The sequence below is a fragment of the Bolinopsis microptera genome, chromosome 1 (genome assembly GCF_026151205.1).
Source record: "Bolinopsis microptera isolate Bmic1 chromosome 1, MBARI_Bmic_1.0, whole genome shotgun sequence".
NCBI lineage: Eukaryota > Metazoa > Ctenophora > Tentaculata > Lobata > Bolinopsidae > Bolinopsis > Bolinopsis microptera.
Genome location: NC_087072.1, coordinates 984107 through 1004957, shown reverse-complemented (window position 1 = coordinate 1004957; position 20851 = coordinate 984107). Strand labels below are relative to the sequence as shown.

General features: G+C 37.2%; 1 protein-coding gene and 1 long non-coding RNA gene across 2 annotated transcripts in view; both read right to left on the bottom strand.

The window, feature by feature from the left end:
* The window catches only part of LOC134819142 (uncharacterized), a 45624-nt gene extending 24868 nt beyond the window's left edge, over positions 1–20756 (bottom strand). The window contains exon 1 of the mRNA XM_063828944.1: positions 20713–20756. The gene's annotated coding sequence lies outside the window, so the exon portion shown is untranslated. The remainder of the gene's footprint in view (positions 1–20712) is intronic.
* Positions 16811–19114, bottom strand: LOC134822893 (uncharacterized). Its single transcript, XR_010161234.1, has 6 exons — positions 18994–19114; positions 18666–18769; positions 18128–18216; positions 17401–17465; positions 17028–17129; positions 16811–16898 (listed from the first exon to the last, which is right to left on the bottom strand). It is a non-coding gene; the product is annotated as an uncharacterized LOC134822893 (long non-coding RNA).
* Positions 20757–20851: the final 95 nt, after the last annotated feature.

The window sequence follows — 20851 nt, the reverse complement described above, 5'->3', positions numbered from 1 at the left end:
GCTAAATCCCAAGACGTAAGAGCGGGAGGACGCCCGTTAGATTTAATTGCACCTAATAACTAACACTAAATAATATTGACGCAAAGAATGATAATTACATCCTAGTTACCATGGTTACCATCCTAGTAACCATGGTTACCACCCTTATATGGGCATCATGTGATAACTGCATCCTAGATTGCCAGCAATGACCACGATGTTTCACCTGTTTAGAGGTTTGATGGTCTTGGTAACTTTCCGGCATTAAATTTCGTTTTGACACGATCGTTGACCAAATTTAAAATGCCTTACAAGAAAAATGTACCTTAAGAGAGAGCGATAGTACTCTGTACTATAGTAACAGTGTTAGTAACAGCGATAGTAACAGTGTTAGTAACAGAGCTATAGATACTATTTAACACTATTTAACACTATACTACTACCTTTAACACTACCTTATCAGACCTTATTTGACCGGACATTAAATGAACGGACATAATTATGAACGGAAATTAAAATAAACGCTCGAAGGCATTCAAAACCATCGAAAATCCAAATTTTTTCATCTTCTTGTGGCGTTTTTAAAATGTTAGCAGATTATTTGCCAAGAAAGGCAGTCGTTAAACTTAAACAGTAAAGAATTTCAAAATATCTGTAGATCAGTGTCTATGATTATGAAAGTTGTGTAAAGACAACAGATACGAAATATGACCAGATTTGATGATCATATCACAGGTCATCTTCCTCAAATGGGTTATCGTGCATTAAATATTCCATGCTTAATGCATCATATCAGTAATACCTGCTTTTTGAAATTATTTATTTGACCACCTCGGACCTGCATTTCAGTGTAAACTTTTACAAAATGTGGAGGTAAATAATAACTCCGAAGAAGTGAACGAGAAAGCCGAAGATCAAGAAAGTGATCATGCCATAATGTGATACTTAGAATATTTAAATTGTATAATAACTCGTTTTTCATTGATCCAATTATATAGTTTAATCCGAATCCGATGATAGAAATTACAATCGACTGAAATTAAAAAGTTGTCATATCCTAAACATGAGTTCGCAGTGGAATAATTTTGGAAAAAGTCTCAACGGACTTTAACTTGGACGGACCTTAAACAGACGGACCTTATTTGAACGGACATTAAAATGAACGCTAGGACCTCCAGCGTTCAATTAATGTCTGTTCAAATAAAGTCCGATAAGGTAGAATTATATACTATTTAACGTTAAGTAGGTGTCTAAATATAAAAATATAGAGTTAAATCATGATGGGGTCAATACAATATCAGGACCTTATATCAGGACCTTATATCAGGACCTTATATTAGGGCCTTATATCAGGACCTTATATCAGGACCTTATATCAGGACCTTATATTAGGACCTTATATTAGGGCCTTATATCAGGACCTTATATCAGGACCTTATATTAGGGCCTTATATCAGGACCTTATATCAGGACCTTATATCAGGACCTTATATCAGGGCCTTATATCAGGACCTTATATCAGGACCTTATATCAGGGACCTTATATCAGGACCTTATATCAGGACCTTATATCAGGACCTTATATCAGGACCTTATATCAGGACCTTATATCAGGACCTTATATCAGGGCCTTATATCAGGACCTTGTATCAGGACCTTATATCAGGACCTTGTATCAGGACCTTATATCAGGACCTTATATCAGGACCTTATATCAGGACCTTATATCAGGACCTTATATCAGGACCTTATATCAGGACCTTATATCAGGACCTTATATCAGGACCTTATATTAGGGCCGTATATCAGGACCTTATATCAGGACCTTATATCAGGACCTTATATCAGGACCTTATATCAGGGCCTTATATCAGGACCTTATATCAGGACCTTATATCAGGACCTTATATCAGGACCTTATATCAGGACCTTGTATCAGGACCTTATATTAGGGCCTTATATCAGGACCTTATATCAGGGCCTTATATCAGGACCTTATATCAGGACCTTATATCAGGACCTTATATCAGGACCTTATATCAGGACCTTGTATCAGGACCTTATATTAGGGCCTTATATCAGGACCTTGTATCAGGACCTTATATCAGGACCTTGTATCAGGACCTTATATCAAGACTTTATATCGAGGCCTTATATAGCAAACACGGTTCGAGTACATAATAACCGCAAGATTAGAAATTTATACGATTAGAAATAAGCAAGCATCATTTTGCCAATCATTGAGATTAAAGCTGATTGCATTTTCATGTTGTGCGACGACCAGTTGCAGCTAGAAGTCATGATTATGTGAGAAACACTAATAACTGAGACCACAACAATCCAATCTCACCCTGAAAGTCAGTGCCTGTGGGGAGGTAGTAGTACAGTCAGTTATGCACGAAAGCTGTAGAATATCTGCACGGTTTGAGAGAGTTTTTTCCTGAAGCACAGGCCTTCATTAAGGTATAAATAACTCAATTTCACTCGGAGACAACTTTTTTAGCTTGGGCATAATCCTACAGGACGCTTTGAAGTTGAGTCACCGAATCGCGACTGACCTAGGGTTGCCATTATCGGTACACAATTTTTTATCGCGATAATCGATAATTTTTTCTAAATTATCGCGATAATATCGGTTATCGGCGATAAATTTGGCAATATAATTGAAGTCATATTTGTATGCACTCTGCATACTTGCATTATGCTCCTATGCTATGTTACATCTTGTGCTGATTGCTTTGTTAAAGAATCAATTGCAATATTGCCCTTTTATGTAACAAGCCCATATTTCATAGACAAAATATGTTCTTAAAGACAATTATTGCTTCTAGCAAAACATTTTTTAAAGTTTGCTGCCTGTTAGCTGTGAACAGACCTATCGTGCGAGGGTATCTGTCCTTGCTACCGTAGTCGAATCGCTGCCCTAATGTAGGTCTGATAATTCTTTTATCAGCGGGATAGGATTGGAATCTGGCATCTGAAATTGTGGGAGTCGCCTGTGAGTCCTGAGGACCAATCGTCGAACTACTTGAGAAGCTCAATCGCTGTTAGTCTCTTTCTGCTTAAACAACCGCTGGTGCAGAGACTTAGAGTTACGTATCAAGGTTGACTTTGTGATCATTCTGTATTCTTGTCCTACATCTTCATCTAGAATACCAGGGTCCGAGTAGAACTTTACCAGCGATACGAAGTGAAGGTTCTTTCTCTTGGCATATCGTGTACGTAGCCTATCGAGAAGGGTTCGAGAAAGTGGCGAGTCTATCTCAGATCTCTTCTAGCTTGCTGTCAATGAACTAAATAATCACTTCTGCTTGAGCGAGCATGCTTCCTCTTTTACACAGAAACTCTTAACTCAGTTACAATCTTGAACGGTGTGAGAGCTAACTCATTCTCTTGTACATCCAGTTTAAGATTGCCTAGCTCCAAGTCATCTAAAATGCCGTGCACTGCATCAGTTATCCGGTCATATCTCTCCAACATACTGCACAGCGAGCTCCAACGAGTTTTTTAGTCTCGTTGCAGTGTGAGTTCCTTTCCGTGCTTCAACAATAACTTCGTCTGGCCATACAACCTTCATTAAACTGCAAATTATGCTAGCACTGGGTTTTAACTTTACAAATAGAGAAATAGATTCGAAAAATATGTTAAATGTTGGCCATTTTACCCTAATAAAAATGTGTCGTTTATCGCGATAATTCTCGAAAATTATCGCGATAATCGATAACGATTTTTGGGAAATTATCGCCGATAATTATCGGCCGATAATATCGGTTGGCAACCCTAGACTGACCCGCACTTAAAATGTGCCTAACTCGGCTTCTAATTGACCAATCGAAATGAGTGAACACGTCAAAATGACCGGAATGATCACATTAATAGGGGCGAATCAAGGTTTTAAGGTCCCAAACCCTTTAGTTTTTGAGTTATAAGACAAAAACAGTGTAGCGAAGCCAAAAAATCAGGATTTTGAAACTTTATTTATCGAGGGTTTTAGAAGATCCTCAACCCCATCAAAATGACCGGAATGAGCACATTAGTGTAGGCGAATGAAGGTTTCAAGGTCCTAAACCCTTTATTTTTTGAGTTATACACTAAAAACTCTGCCGCGAAATCACAAAATTTGCCGCGATAAGTATCTTTAAGAATAATAATTAAGTCTGTAACATAACACATTTTTTGTAGTTTGAACTTATCAGGATTGAAAATAACGACTCTAAACATTTAATAAACAGGTAGAATTTGATGTATTGTCATAAGCCAGCACAGAATAAAAACATATACAATTATGTATACATCTATATAATGTTAATATATAACCTCCTTGGCCTTGTGTTGATACAGATCAAAATATGTTGTTAAGATGGTCTTGAAAAAAAAGGTTGTTAGAATGATCTTTAACAGGATCAAGCCTGCTATGGAAGAGATCCTAATAATCGATCAGAATAGATTCAGGGAGAATAAATCAACCACCAGCCATATTCTTTGACTAAGGAGGGTATTTGAGTATTTGAGGGTGCAGGTGATAAGGATCTGACAGCGGTAATATAGTCTTTGCTATGGAAGAGATCCTAAGAATCGATCAGAATGGATTCAGGGAGAGTAGATCAATCACCATGACCAGCCATATTCTTTGACTAAGGAGGGTATTTCGATCTCACAGCGGTAATATGGTCTTTGTTGGTTTAAAGAAGGCATTTGACAGCGTCCACCTTGAACTCCTTATGAAGATTCTCTTGGCATGTGGCAATCCCAAGAGGATTTTGAGCCTGATACAGAGGATGTATGCTCGTGTAATAACTGAGGATGGTCTGACTGAAACATTCCTTATTATGGTTAGGAGTTGCCCTGGACAGTCAGAAATAATAATTTACCCTACAACGTAGAAGAAGCTGACACCATCCGGCTGTAAATTCTAAAGGTCACTGATGCAGACATTAAAGATTGTCACTATATCTGACACTTTTGGCTGCAAGTGAGAAGACTGTCCAGAAAAATTAAAGGACTTTGAAGACCTGTTTAGTAGAATGAAGAGGTCTGAGAAAGACTTTGAAGTTAGAAAATCTAAAGCATGGACGGCATGCTACCAGATGAAAATCAAATGGAGATCCGGTATGCATAGAGATCTCTCTTCCTGACTACAGTCGAGTTCATCCTTCTACTCTGTATAGTGTATAATGTATATGGCTCTGAAACATAGACTCGTAAAGCGTATAGATGGATGTTATAATAACATAAACCCGCCACGCAAAGGGTTTATATAACAGATCATCCCGCGCTAGCGGGATGATCTGATAAACACATACGAGTGCGCGCAGCGCACGAGTTTTGTGTTAATATGTAATCCCGAAGCGCCAGCTGAGGGATTACATTTATTTAGCCCTGAGCGTGAAGTGTTTATGGATTATAATTATCTCCGGCGATTTCGACAAGGGATTTATACTTTAGAAGAGAGTGATAAAATATAAAAACCGATCTGTCATAGTGGAGCAATAGCTTGAACGTTAGCAGGAACAAGAGCTGGAAGGAGAGCAAGCAAAAGTCAAAACAATACTATTTTTAGGGCACGGACAAGGGTAGCTGGCTAGTCGCCAACTTCTCACGCCACGCGTTGGAGAAATTCCAAGAATTAGCTGCTTTGGCAACGTTCCCAGGAATTTGCGTGTAAAAGAAGTGGACGGTTACGATGTTTCATATCACGTACGGTGCGCTTTCGTGTCACGTGGTATAGACTCGGCGTATGCTATTGGTGGCACGTGGTACGCACGTGACGCGCCCACGTGATCGCGCGTCTAACTGTTCTACTATTATCGAGTTCTAATCAGCAGTATCATTGATTACTGTAAGTCGGAGAATTGAATGATAAACATCAGTTACGACTAAAAAGCGGGCCGGGTTTATACAAATTTCCGGGGCGGGATGATATCACCTTGAGATGTTTATCTAACAGCGGGCCGGGCTGAGTGATAATATGATCCCGCGTCGAAATCCCGGAGATATTTATACGATAATAATGAGGATGGCACTTAACATAGACTGCAACTGGTCAGAGCGGCAGACTTGCGAAGTGTATGAACACTCCATTAGAGCATCTGATAAGATAGCTGAGCAGAGAATGAGGCTGAAATCTTGCCAAAAATATAAAGGATTGGCAGGATTTCGATTAGTTTTGTTCATTTATTTTCGATATCTCTGGCATATGGTCTTCTTCATTAAAATTCACTGTACCTTCTATACCACTTGCCTCACGAGTTCTGTTCTTAATGCTGCAGAGTGCAGATAGGTGTCAGAAACGATATCCAGCCTCCTTGCTCGTTAAAAGAAAGCTTTTCTTCCTGGCGGCTGAGTAGTAAGTACGTGCTCTGCTAAATCAATGTGTTTATTCCGTAGTCTTGATGACTGCAGTTTATTTCTCAAAACAACAGAAACATCAACGACTTGGCTATCAGCTTTTGACAATACTCAATGAGGCCGAGGCACTTGGGTTGAGTCAGGAGCATCGACTTTCAAAAGAAGAGTCTTATCATTGTGGTAAGAACCTCCTTCTCTGTCGACCAAACATTTTGGAATGTTCGTGAATTTATGAAAGAAGAACTGTCTCGCTTCACTTCTAACGTCACATGCTGGTGACTGGTCTGATTTAAGTTAGTTATGCTAGGCTATTCTTTATATCCAATGATGACCTCAACGCAGCTTCTTACCACTTTCTCATGATCATAAGGTTGTTCCTTTTAAGGCTTTTTTAGTCTGAATAACCTCTTTTGATCCAAGAATAAAGTCTTGGTATTTTTCTCTCCCAGCATGAGCAGAAACAGTCTAGTGAAGTCACAATCACTTCACTACGTATTTAATACCTTTCAGTAGGAATTGGGTTAAAAGTTAATAGGGCAAACTGATGTCTTGTCAGTAAATGAAGTTTGTTTTCGGATTTTCACCTAGTAATTTGGGAGAGTTTCCTTTATCAAAAAGCAGCCTATCATTGCACGTTATGAGGAGTGCATACCGGAATGGTTAAATGATCAGAATTTTGTTATTACACACAATCCTGTGAGAAGGGTAAACCATAAATTTGATTTGAAAGCCTGATATAGTCGAAGAAATCTTATCATAATAGTTATCATAATTGTTTTTTAAAATTTACAATAATGTTTCCATCATTTAGTAGACTTAGTTTCAGGATATATATATGATAACAATGTTTGATCTGTATCAATACAAGGTTAATATATATGTATACGGTTTTCAATGAAGACGATTACCGCTGTCAGATCCTTGACAGTGGTTGATTTACTCTCCCTGAATCCATTCTGATCGATTATTAGGATCTCTTCCATAGCAGGCTTGATCCTGTTAAAGATCATTCTAACTTTCTAACAACGTTTTTTCAAGATCATCTTAACAACATATTTTGATCTGTATCAATACAATGAGGTTATATATTAACAGACTTAATTATTATCCTTAAAGATACTTATCGCGGCAAATTTTGTGATTTCGCGGCAGAGTTTTAAGTGTATAACTCAAAAAATAAAGGGTTTAGGACCTTGAAACCTTCATTCGTCTACACTAATGTGCTCATTCCGGTCATTTTGGTGGGGTTGAGGATCTTCTAAAACCCTCGATAAATAAAGTTTCAAAATCCTGATTTTTTGGCTTCGCTACACTGTTTTTGTCTTATAACTCAAAAACTAAAGGGTTTGGGACCTTAAAACCTTGATTCGCCCCTATTAATGTGATCATTCCGGTCATTTTGACGTGTTCACTCATTTCAATTGGTCAATTAGAAGCCGAGTTAGGCACATTTTAAGTGCGGGTCAGTCGCGATTCGGTGACTCAACTTCAAAGCGTCCTGTAGGATTATGCCCAAGCTAAAAAAGTTGTCTCCGAGTGAAATTGAGTTATTTATACCTTAATGAAGGCCTGTGCTTCAGGAAAAAACTCTCTCAAACCGTGCAGATTAATGTGCATAACTGACTGTACTATAGTTGCCTAGCAACCAGCAGTTAGTTGCCTAGCAACCAGCAGGTAGTTGCCCCACCACATCACGCAGTACACATCACTACTCTGACACTACTGTGAAATGGTGATCAGGTGGTGCCCCCCTCAAGCTGCTTCCCTTATACTTGACACGAATCTCATCGTCACGTGACTCACATATCATCGTCACGTGACACACATATCATGTTGTCTTTGAAATTAAACTTGGCGATGTGCCAGCTGTGACAGGTCTTTGGGAGGCTCTGCTCCAATTATCAATGGTGTTAGTGACACAAACCCATCTACGGATGGTAAATATTTGTTTCGAAAGAGACGCTACACACTCTGTACATGGTAACCATGGTAACCATGGTAACACTCAGACTCTGGCGAGAAATGAAATCACGAGGAAGTTACTCGCATATACGGAAGTTACTCGCATATAATATAAGCTTGAATATTAGCTTACGTTACTGTATTAGACATTGTAGAAGACATTGTATAAGCTTATAAGACATGTTAGACCTTACTGTATAAGCCTGAATTTCTTTCAGACGAAAGAAGTAACTGTAACAGAAAGAAGTAACTGTAACAGAAAGAAGTAACTGTAACAGAAAGAAGTAACTGTAACAGAAAGAAGTAACTGTAACAGAAAGAAGTAACTGTAACAGAAAGAAGTAACTGTAACAGAAAGAAGTAACTGTAACAGAAAGAAGTAACTGTAACAGAAAGAAGTAACTGTAACAGAAAGAAGTAACTGTAACAGAAAGAAGTAACTGTAACAGAAAGAAGTAACTGTAACAGAAAGAAGTAACTGTAACAGAAAGAAGTGACTGTAACAGAGAAATCATGAACCCGGAAATAACGGCTTGATACTCACGCATCTAAAAACACAACCACGAGCGTCATGTAAAACGATTACTAAGTAACTACCAATTAGACATTCGTTTAGCCCTAAATGCAGATCCCGTTACTACCACTAACATGTTAAACATACTTTATTAACCAATTTTCGTGTTGCTCAGCAAGTCATCTCGGACCGATAGTTGAAATTCAGCATTTAGCGTCATCTAGCGTCATCTAGCGTCATCTAGCGTCATCTAGCGTCATTTAGGGTCATCTAGCGTCATCTAGCGTCATTTAGCGTCATTTAGCGTCATTTAGCGTCATTTAGCGTCATTTAGCGTCATTTAGCGTCATCTAGCGTGAAATGACGCCAAATGATGATGTCTGACGCTAGATGACGCTAGATGACGCCAATTAGCGACAATGCCGCTAATTGCGTGGCACCTTTCCGATGTCGATTGTCGCCATCTAGCGCTACATGACGCTACATGACACTACATGACGTTAGATGACGCTAAATGACGCTTGGAGGACTTCGCCGCTTCGACGCGCCGCGCAAACTAGCATTCATGCAGAGCAACGATCTCGATGGATTGACATCGTCAATCAAGATGACGTTGATACATGTTTCGTATCCAAATATCAGCGCGAAAAGTGGCATGCAACGTATGTCAAAGATGACGCTATCTAGCGTCATTTAATGCTATTTATGCGACAGCTAGCGCTATTTGCACAGAATTTCTGGCCTTTTTGTGGGCGACATCTAGCGCTGTCTAGCTAAAGCTAATGGCTATTTAGCGCTAGAGAGCGGTGAATGTCGGTTTGCTGGCTTTTACTACATACTAATTTGCTCGCCCAAAAATTATTAAATATTACGTGACTAATTGGTTTTTATATTAATATGGTTTTGCAGCCGAACAAAACAGTTTTACATAAACAATAATTATAAACCCAATCCTATTCCCCCAGCCTACTGCCTATTTTGTATAGTGTCATTCCGCGAAATTTGTATGATTATTAACATAAATATAATATAAGCCTGGGCTCCCCAGGTAATAACCCCGAAGCTATCCATAATCCTAAGTCTAACACAACCCTAACCTGAGCCCTAAACAATCGAATTCGTGTTTAAGTTTAACTACTACTGGTCTGTCACGCAACGTGACCATGGACCATGCATTTTCAATTTTTACCTTATGTCATGCCAATATAATGCGGTCATGGGGGTGATTCTGCGGAATCAGTGTTCAAAAATACACCAAATTAAATTAGTTTCTAATTACCTTCAGGGCCTTTTTACAAGAATTTTCCTAATATAATATTTCCTAATATAATATTTTCCTAATATAATATTTTCCTATAAAATTTAATGTACTACTACTGTAGCTACTATAGCGCAGCGCACGTGATCAAGAAAATGTATTATAAATCTAAAAATTTGCCATAAAAAGAATTTCACCGGGCCGCGGTTCAGCGGTTGCACCACTATTACGCGCCACAGCACAATCAATTTTTCCTGCAATCATTTTCAAGTTCTTTTATAACCAGAGCCCTCTCGCTTGCAGTATACATTGATTATACATATGGAATTATAGCACGTGTAATATGATGCGCGCGCGTGCAGTTTTAGGAAAACCGCGCGCATATTTACGGACATGAATTCAGTTGCGTTCTGTTCTATTTGCTTTCGTTGAACGTTTGACCACCAGTCATGCGCAACGCGCCAACTAAACGCCCAACGCGACGTTGAGCTGCAATTTACGTCATTTTAAGTTTTCGAGCCCGAGGATGGCTACGTTCCCCGGACAAAGCAAATGTTTTGTTATTCTCAAAATTTAGTTTTATATTCTGTCAGTGTACTTAGTACTAAGTACTTTAACTTATGACTTAGTCGAAAAATTAGACTCTAAAATTTAGACTGTATCAGTATACTATTATGCGTGAATTTAAATACAAATTGCCAATAAGATATCATTAAGCAGACTAGACTAGTCCCGTTTTTACTTTTTAACATTCTTCGTTATTTGGGGTAATTTTTTGTTGTTTTCAAACCACGAATGACATGTAATCACTTTGTTTATTCTATGTTTATTCTGGCCCATTCATATTATTGCATAAAACATTTCGATACAAAACACTATAATATTTAGCAATAAATCAGAAAGGAAGCACAATTAAATAATAGTAATACTAAGGTCAGTGGGTGAAATTATCTGCAAGTTTTAATTTAATTACTAGCTTAATATATTTGTACAAATGTCACCTCAGTGGTTAGTACAATTGGTTAGCCTTGGCCAGGTTGCGAGTTCGAACCCCGGCTGGGTCAAAATTTCAAAAATCGTCAATTAGTTCTTATGAAATCAATTATCACACATTTAAGGCTTGTAATGTGTATACATGTTTCTGAAAAATAGAACTAGTCACCCACCAACGTTATTACACAGTAATATTAAATTTAATGCCGTATAATACGAGCAAAGCTACTCAGTTTATCTAACAAACGTAACATGTAAGGTGTATCGTCTAATGTATAACCCTCCTCTGGGAATATAACAACAGAGCAGTAAACACGTGCTCTGGATAACATTAAGTAAAGTCGAGTCAGGTCATCCTCCGCACCGTACCACACTCTGCACAGTACTATTACAGCTGGCCACTGAGCAGAATAACTAGCCCAACTGTCACACACTGCAATCTTACTATCAGTGTTAACACATCTCATATCAACACTGTCCGTAACTAGTGACCATACACTACTAGTGACATCAGTAACTATACCTATATCACAATGATTAAATCCATCCGTAGCACACAATCTATCAAGTTCAATATCAAATACACGCATAATACTAACAACATTGAAATCATTAAACACATGTATGACAGGTAATGGACCGTGTATAAAATGTCCAGGAATTTGTGTTGGTAAAACTAAATCCAAAATATCTGATCTAAGAGAGCATAATTTAATGAATTGATTTCTAATTACAGACAAAATATTCGATAAATCAAACGTATTTCTCAAGTTCATAGATAAAGTAGTACTCTGATGAGGTGCTAACATATCAGTAAAAACATTAACTACGATTGAAATTGTATCTGTGTTAAATATCCACCAAGCCTGAACATAATCACATGCTATCCACACATTCTTATCTGCTGATAAATCTTTTAACTTGTTAATCAGTGCACTCCACATTTCAGCTGTGGTTTCATATCTAATTACTGTCTGTATATCATCAACAAACAAATGATAACCACTCAGTACACTGAGTCTATCTGTTAACTGTGTGGTATTTGTAAAGTCTGTTATCTCCACAATAATAACACTACACAAACTCTCTGTAATCAGATCAGCTAGTTGTGCGGGAGTGTGATTATCTTTACTAGTGCTTATCAGTTCATATTCTATACTAGCTTTATCCAATGCATGTTGATAATACTGTGAATTGTTCCCTGTTCCTGTAAACTTAAATACAACTACCTTATTGTCACTATCAGATTGTATTAGCTGTATTATCTTACCACACAATATGACAGTCTTTCCCGCCCCTGCGGGTCCGTTGATCCACAACATATTCTCACTTGAATTAAACACATCATTTTGTTGTGTGGTTAAATTGAGAACCCCAACGTATCTGCTTATGACATCAGGAGCTTTTACAACCCCGGGATTTTGTTCACGTTTTTTACCTTTCTTAGGTTCGAAAGTTATTTGACCTTCCTTAAGTTTTTTGTTAATATCCAAAATACATCGTCCTAAACTGCACTTAGATTGATCACATTTGTTTCCGTCTGTGGCCCATATGGCTAGTAAAATGTTCCTTGCTTTCTCATGAGAATCTTGATTGTATCCAGATATTGGTATTTCTGTATTCGATACTGTTTCTTCAGAAACTCTTCTAATAGATGATATGGCCTGAGTTACATTTTCTGCCCACCAAGCATTAAAAGTAGATAAGTCCTCATCTGTTTTAACTAATTCCCTGTTTGATGGATTATTGTCTGAGTCAGAAATGACTTCTCCTTCACTGCTCGTGTCATCTGTATCAGTGGTTTTATTGCAGCAGCGAGAAAAGCAACTTACTAAACGAGAAAAATAGTTTTGTTCTGGATAAGTCTGCTCCGTTAAACTTGTCGCCAAGTTTATCGAGGGTTCCTTTGAAAAATCAAATTTGTTGTGACAATAGGAAATGTCCTCTTCAAATATGATAGTCGACAGTTCATCATCACTTAACCGGGATTCAGTCATCTCACTAATTTGAAACTGTTCTTTAAATTTGTTACTAAAATTAGGGTACGCTGTAAACTGAAGAATAGTTGCGTCCTTGTCAATACATTTAATCAGTTCCACTAGCTTATTTCTCTGTTCGGCTGACTTCCTGTACGTACCAATCAATGCCTGCAATTTTCTAGTTGTACACTCAGGTTGCCAGTCCTCGCCAATAGAACACAAGTGGAAGTCTGGTTCACATTCTACGATATCTGGTCCACTCGTCCCTATATCAACATGCTCCATATTCTTTACCTCGATAATGACAAAACTGTCCGCACAAACGATGACAAAGTCGCATTCCCCCTCCTGTTTTTCTGCATTTTTGCCTTTACATTTAGAACATATTTTTCGAATATGACCTTCAGTACCTACACACAAACGATATTGATGATGTGTGTATTTGAAGCTGTGAACGATAATATAGTTTTTATCTAATCCTAATTCTAAAGCCCTATACATTTTGACTTCAGTCTCGTAGTCTGACTGATGTCGTTTGTCATCTGTAAAGCTGGAACCAGGTTGATTCTCGTCTGGATATATATCTATGTAGGTTTGCTCTGGTGCTCTTGGAAGCATTGTGGGCTGGTTTTCTGCCTTTGCGCAATATTTTTCGAATATTAGTTTGCCATTTTCCAAATATTTATTCATTGTTGATTAGTTAATATATCTGAAATGAAATCAGCTGTAATATTTAGGAGTGATGCAGATTAAAAATGAAAGAATCAAGGATTAATACTTAATATGTTTATACTGTATCACACGACTCTCGTAGTACCAGTACCTAATTATTGAATTTAGTCAACTTCCAAAATGACTTACCATTTATTTAAAGTGGTCGTTTATTACCTTGAAATAGTGGGTCCGATGTTGGTTTTAGTGGCGTGTTTCCTTCTTGTCCTATAAAGCAGTAGTTAAGTTATGTAAAAAACGCCAGGTGTGCTCGAATAATTACATACTATGAGCAGCATTTAAATGATAAGATTCTCTCTGGTATGACTTGCTATTATCACTCATTCGAGGAATACATCAAATCAAATAACAACAATGTTAATTTTTCCGTATGAACATTCATTTTTGCGGTTTTTGGATATTGTTAATAGTTAGATCAAGTCGAATTGTAATGTAATGATTTTAATAAACTTCAGGAGACTTGTCCTGAAAAAATGGGGGATCCTGTTACTAAGATGAATGACATCAAGAGCTTATTGATCATTACGCGGGATCAGGTGATTAGGTTGACGCTAGATGCGCAGAATCGTGCAGAGAGCTCAATCATGGTGTCGTAGCAAGCATATGATAAACAAATTGTTTGATAACTTTGTCATTTTAAATCCGTTTCTTTTAGTTTTGAGATAATGTTTCAGATTTAATGACTTATTAAAAAATTTATAGCATATAATGGAGATGATCGCAAACACGAGTATAAGCAATTCAATGATGATTGGGTGTGGCCTCTAAAGATCAAAATTTCAAATTCTGGTGACGGAATGCTTGAATGAGTAGTTATAGTATACCATTTATAAAATATAGCTATGCTATAAGACCCAACGTATGCGTATAACTGATTTTTGACAATTTCCTGTCTACCAACAAAACAATCCGATGTTCCTTGATGGAAATTTGGTCAAAACAAGCCTGAACAGTAAAATTACCATTTATTACTTTAAAAATGTATAAAAACACAGCCGTTTCAGGTACGATATCAAGATACACACAGCTTTAACTAGATATGAATAAAGTTCGTTCAAAATGTCAGCTCAATACCACACGAAATGATTAACATTTAATGAAACATTTGCCTCTCCATAAAACGAATTGTGCTTTCCGAAAAATGCACTTTGACCAGGAAATGCTCGATTACAAAAATGGGAATCCTCGTCCATCAAAACAAATTTGTTGGTGAGGAAACGGTGCGCTAGATGGTCAATAAACTTTTGGTGTATGCCCCCTTATCAAAATTACATAAACAAGTATTTTAATTTGGTACCTGGGGTTGAGAGACTGTTAAGATTGTTTGAGTTGGTTCTATCCTTTCTTTCTGTGTACTAACTCCTGAAATTCTCCATGTTGTTTTCTTATACTTTTTAAGGGGACATACACCAAAACCTTCTTTGCCGGGATTCGGGAGTTGACTTCATATTATGAAAATATAAATAAAAACAATAAAATTTGATGCATTGACAAATTTGGTACGGTAAAATGTGTCACTGAAATACCGATAAGTTTTTTTGGCTTAATTTTTTACTGAACATTACTTACAATCCGTATACAAAAAGCCCTCCAAAGGATTATATAATTGAACAATAAATGACGAAGTTACAAACCGAACAAGGTCGAGTCTCGACTCGAGAGAAGCAAAATTGAAATTTTTGCTTACTATTAACTTATTAAAGTTGTACATTTTAGCAATCACCCAGGTCATAAGATATCGCTTTAAAAATTCTTGTGAGTGTAGCTGATAATCATATTTAACTTTTTGGAACAGGATGTCTCTCAATTTTGAGTTTTACGGTATGAAATCTGGCCTCAAAGGTTTTAGTAAAATTTACGTAAAAAAGGGCCAAAAATGACAGATTTAAGGCTTAAAATGCCTATATCTCAAATAGTATCAGTTTTTTTGAAATAATTTTTACAGTGACGTAATTAGCTTGATAAGCTCTTTAAGTATTACAAATTTGGAACTAAAAGTTTTAAAATGACTAAATCATCGGTATTTCAGTGACAGACTTAACCAAATTTTTTTTTAATTTCCAAAAAGAATTTTTTTTCGAAAGTGCGTTCTCTCAAAAAAATGTGTCAATGCATCAAATCTTATTGTTTTTATCTATCTATACTATAATTTAAACTTGACGAAATTTCCCCGGCAACGGGGACATAGAAGAAAAAACACCGAAAATCGACCTCAAAATGACCCTCTGGTGAAATCAAACCCAGCTCGCAAATGGAGTTGAAACCTCGCCATTTTTAGCAGGGTTGTAGAAAAAGGATAGGAATAGGCTATAGCATTCTTAGAATTTTGATTTAGGCTTTAGATTTTTTATAATTAACGTCGGAAGTGAGGTAAAATAACCGTTAGAATAATGTCGTTATTTTAGCAAAGGTTTACTGCGCTGTTGCGTAGCAACGTTAAAATGCACGTGCGCGAGCAAAAACATCTTAACTACGCGCGTTGTTATGCTGTATGCTACGTCATAATTTCAAAACTAGCTCACATTTACGCTAACGCTATGACTTATATTCATAACTTTGGTTGTGATTGGTTTTTTTTGATGCGGTAAAAAGTATCGTTTTGGGAATCCGAATACTAACAACGCTGTCGCCATTGTTAGATAAATTCCATTATGTCTACAGTATAACAGAGCTATATGATGAAGAGAAATTAAAACATAACTGATTTTTAAAATTTCTTCGAACAAAGCTTTCGACTAGCGGGTTTCTAGTATGTTCATAATATGAAGTCAAATTCCGAATCCCGGCAAAAAAGGTGTTGGTGTATATACCCTTAAGTGGCATATTCATGGCAACTGTGTCTGTAGTTTATAATAATGTAAAATAAGCTGTCATGTACCGTTATTGAATTGCAATTAGTTTACTGAAATTTAGGGTATAATTGTGCTAAAAGATTGAGTAGTCTGAACACTAAAACATTCACAAACTTGATAAAATAGGCCTAGGGTAGAGTCTTCACAAGATTGACTACAGGTAGAAAGTAGTTGCTTGAACAAGTTGTTTTGATCCTCTACTTCTGTCCACTGAAATCTGATATACTCCACGAGAGTCTCTTAATCTTATCGCTTTAAAATGACGTGCTGGCTGTCGTATTCTAAAATGACACTAACTAAAATATCCCTCAAATTAATCAATCAATTAATTAACTAATCAAGAACCCGTATGGAAAGAAGAGTGAGTTGTCTGAATACAGCCAAACATTCATATAGCTAAAAGTAAAAACCTGGAGTAGGTAAGATCAGTCTCCACAAGATAGATTGCAGTTAGGATTTAGGAAATAGTATTCCTCTCAGAACCGTTTTTAAATGTTCGTAAAATTCGGTCACTGAAATCATGTGCTATCAATAACCAACTGTGATCAAAGATTGAAATAAATGTATTATTTGGTTTACAACAATTTTAGTCAAAATTTTGACTAAATTTATGGTCGACTAAATTTGTCGTTCTCAAGGTATCACTATCCTTACTTGGCAAAACCTTTTAATTATAAATCTTCCATGTACCAATAAGTTATAAATGTTTCACCGACAAGAATGCGTCAATTTAAACAGGTCAACAAATCAGGCCGGGTTTAGTGAAGCATTTTAATTTGGTACCTGATGTTGAGAGATTGTTAAAATTGTCTGAGTTGGTTTGATCCTGTCTTTCTGTGCACTGAATTCTGAAATTCTCCATGTTATTTTCTTAAACATGATTAGTAGTATACAATATAAATAGTATATAATTAGCTGTACCGTAATTGAGTCGCAATTAGTGTAACCCTACGGCCGGGACCTCATTATCGCAGTTGAAATGCAAAAGTATAAACCCGCCTATTATATTCGAAAATATACATAACATTGTCGTATGAAAGTATGAACTCTCTCTACAGTCCAAACAGACCGCAATAAGTGTACCGCCCCCTCTCCCCCTAATATGCTTATAGTATTACACAACAGTAAATCTTGCGGCTAACCTAATTATGATTTATGTACCAATGCTGGCTGCTGCCTATGCAGTAATGGGAGAGAGCGAGGAGGGAGAAAAAGTAAGTCATTTTATGTCAAATTTGTAGTACAAAACCATCAATTAAACCACTTATATTACCACCGGCCTATTTTTTAAATTTGCTTATAGGCTTCGTCCGAGTTTTTTTCTAAATTATACCGAAAAAACCAGTCCCATGACTCTTACCGTTTTCCTAATTAAGCCGCTCGGAAATTACGCGCAGACAGACGAACAGACAGACACACATTCTGAGATTATTATTGAGATTGCTAAATCTAATTAATAATAATTCGCGAAGGAAGATTAAGTTGTATGAACACTATAATGTCCACAAACCTGATAATCTAGGGTATGATAGATCAGTCAAGTTAGGAAGTAGTTTCTTGAATAAGTCGTTATGATCCTCTACTTCTGTTCTCTAAAATCTGATAAAGTTAAAGTTAAATAAACTCCACGTGAGTTTTTTCTTATCGGCATCGCTTTAAAATGGCGTGCAGGCTGTGGCTCTAATTCGCTCGCCCAAAAATTATCACGTGACTTTGGTTTTTATTGTTTTGCAGCCGAACAAAACGGTTTTACATAAACCTTAATCCCAACCCTAACCATAACCCCGACTCTATTCATAACCCTAGGCCTAACCACAACCTTAACCCGAGCCCTAAACAATTGAATTCGTGTTTTACTAGCCTGTCACGTGACCAAAACGGTTTTTTGCCGGTTGGGCGAGCGATTTAGTGGGAGCGGCTGGCTGCCGTATTCTAAAATGACACAAACTGAAATTTCCCTCAAAAAATATCAACTAATTAATTACCCAATCAAGAGCCAATATGAAAAGAAAGTTGAGTTGTCTGAACACTATAAAACATTCACAAACCTGATATCCTTGGCTCTTCACAAGATAAGTTCTGGTTACAGTTAGGAATTTGGAAATAGTTTTCCTCTCAGAATCGTCTGTTAAAGTTTCGTACAATTCAATCACTGAAAACATTTGCATTCAATAACCATGAACTGTACTCAAAAATTGAAATATGTATATCTTAAGTTATGATGACCTTCGTTAGGTTTATTGTTATGATTTAGTTGTAGCTTAAAATCCACTTTGGTATTAATTATAATATGCAGTTAGTTTATTAAAAATATGCCAAAATTTAAATGAGATTTATAGCTTGGTAAAACCTCTTTACTATACATTTTTCACGTACCTGCCAAGAAGCTATAAATGTTTCGCCGACAAACACTCGTCAATTAAAACAAGTTAACAAATCAGGCTGGGTTTAGTGTAAGCTTACTAGGTCTCAAGAAAAAGAAATGGGTCAGAGCGAACTGAACACGATTCACGAGTCTCTCGAGTATAGGAACATGATATTATTATGAGTCACGTGCGCTTCACATGACCTGCCAGAGAGTGCTCTGGATAGCAGGTTAGGTAACTTGATGAGTAACGTGACATTTCATTATATCACTGTGGTGTTATATTACTCAACAGTCAACAGTACTCTCTCTTCAAATTCAATGTTTTATATCCTGAAGTATATGATATAATTATATTCTATATAGCCTGGTGGTGTTGTATGGTCATTGTGGCAGTTGCAGTTCCACATCAAAAGAATTGAACGTGGAACTGATAGAAAACATAATTTCATTGCGAACAGCTGCCCATTATCCGGTAAAACACAGCAACTTCTAGTTCTATGGTTGGGTATTGTCAACCATGTGACAATCATTGAGAGACGGGGAGTATGATTATGAAAGGACCGTGAACGATGACGAAAGATAAGAGGAGATAAGAGGAAGCTGACGCATCTGAGAGATCACGAGGAGCGAGGCCCTAATGGTAATAAACTTGAGACTATATATATGTGGAAATTTATTGAAGTGTTTACTTTTTTATGGGACATGTTGTTTTACCCATATTCCTATTGTACCGTTTATACATACCATTTACTGAATACCCAATTTAGTGTCGTATTCTAAAATGACACTTACTAGTAGTAATAGTAGTAGTAGTAAACCCGCGATGGGGTGGCAATTTTATCTTAAATAATAATCTCATGGTTATGGTTAGCTTCGGGGTTAATGTTATGGTTACTGTTAGGGTTCCGGTTAGGGTTAATATTAGGGGTTTTGTAAAACCGTTTCGTTCGGCTGCAAAACCAATACCATGAGCAAAACCAAAGTCACATGATAATTTTATTTTAGCTTTAAGGCGAGCGAATTAGTAAAAGACAGTGGCCGAGACATTTAGCGTGAACTGTCGCAAACCGATATTTAGCGCTAAATTTGAACTGTCGGAAACCGACATTCACCGCTATCTAGCTCTAAATAGCGCTAGATGTCGCCGCGTCATATGTCACCGCGTCATATGTCGTCAGATGTTGCGGCGACATATAGTGCTAGATAGCGCTAAATGTCGCTAGATGTCGCCCACATAAAAGGCCAGAAATTCTATGCAAATAGCGCTAGCTGTCGCCTGGCGACAGTGTCGCGTGCGTTAAATGACGCTAGATAGCGTCATCTAGCGTCATTTAGCGTCATTTAGCGTCATGTAGCGCTATCTAACGCTAAATGGCGACATTGGAAAGGTGCCACGCAATTAGCGGCATTGTCGCTAATTGACGCTATCTACTTCTAGCGTCATCTATCATCACCTGACGTCATTTCACGCTAGATGACGCTAAATCTATGACGCTAGATGTTTTTAATAGATTTCGATGATCACGCTGGACGGTATATCAATAGAATATACAATAATACAATAGAAAGAAAAATAAAAACGGTGCAAACTCTAACAAAAAAGACAAAGCTGTTACAATGATAATCATTCCTACACCCCTGTGTTACAATGATAAGCAACAGATAAGAGATGCAGCAGTAACTATGGTAACAATGATAATGCAGCAGCTTTAAACCCAACTCAGTACCTGACCAGTCTGCTTCCTAATTCTTTGACCTGTTTCTAGAACATTCACCTGGGGAGTTCAATTGAATACGGTTAAGTGCAAATTGACAAAAAGGCAAGATTGATAGAAAATATAACTGCGAGACTATGAGATGTGGTGA